Consider the following 1,432-nt stretch of genomic DNA (forward strand, 5'->3'; position numbering starts at 1 on the left):
TGAGGCAAAGAACGAGATCAGAAATAAATTGTGTAACATCTTAACAAATTTCAAAGGTAAAATAAAACAAAACGCAAATAAAAATATGGCATGTCATGTTAATGGATTGATAACTGAAACAAAAAAAATAATGTATGAAAACACAAACATTTGCTTAATAATTTGATAAATGTAACAAAACTGTAATTATGTTAAAAAGTGAATACAAAACGAAAATGCTACGCTTAATAAGTGATATAAAAACATATAAACCGGAAAAAAAGGAACCTACTACCAATATACAAACAAAACTACATAAAATAATAAATTTATGGCATAAAAAGAAATTCATAACAGATAATTTGAAACGAACACTATCTTGCACCAATGGCCGAACACCATTTATATATGGCCTACCAAAGCTTCATAAGGAAAACATTCCATTACGACCAATAGTTAGTAACATAAATGCTCCAACGTACCAATTGTCTAAATATCTGTCAGCAGTTTTGAGTAATGTATTGAGAAAGTCACAATATTACATTAAAGACTCATGGAGTTTTTGCGATTTTATAAAACAACAAAAAATACCAAAGAATCATCGCATAATATCATTGGATGTTGTATCATTATATACAAATATACCAATAGATTACTCAATAAGCTGTATAAAAAAGAAATGAGCAGAGATAAAAGAACATATAAAATTACCCGAAAAAGAATTTATTGAGGCGGTAGAGTTGTGCTTAAAATCTACATATTTCCAGTACGAAAACAAGTTATATTCACAGATATGTGGAGTAGCAATGGGTTCTCCCATAGCAGCAACAATTGCAAATTTGGTAATGGAAAATTTGGAAGAACAAATAATATCTAAATTAAACCATAAGTGTGAATTTTTTAAACGACATGTGGATGACTGCATAATGTGCCTCCCAAAAGACAAAATTCAATATACACTAGATAAGTTTAATGCCTTTCATGACACCCTAAAGTTTACTCTCGAAGAAGATAAAGGAAATTCTATAAACTTTCTAGACCTAACAATTAATTATGATAACAACGGGGAAATCGAAACAAATTGGTACACAAAGGAGGTATGGTCTGGTAGGTACCTGAATTATCAATCGTACGCTCCAATGAAATATAAAAGAAGTGTAATAACGGCACTTACAGATAGAGCCATTAAATTGTCACATTGGGAGTATAGAACAAAAAATATTGAAAAAATAAAAAATATATTATTAATAAACAACTAGCCAAAGTAATTTTTTGAAGCAATCATAAAGCAAAGGATAAATACAATATACAATTCAACTAAATGGAAAAACATAAATAAAAGAAGAGAAGGTGATATTAAGTATATATCATTACCATATATTCCGGAAATTAACACAAAAATAAAAAATATATTCAAACCACATAATATCAACATAGCAGAAAAAACTAAAAA

The sequence above is a fragment of the Dendroctonus ponderosae genome, unplaced genomic scaffold (genome assembly GCF_020466585.1).
Source record: "Dendroctonus ponderosae isolate FM_Combo_2020 unplaced genomic scaffold, Dpon_F_20191213v2 Dpon_F_20191213_9, whole genome shotgun sequence".
In the NCBI taxonomy this organism is placed as follows: Eukaryota; Metazoa; Arthropoda; class Insecta; order Coleoptera; family Curculionidae; genus Dendroctonus; species Dendroctonus ponderosae.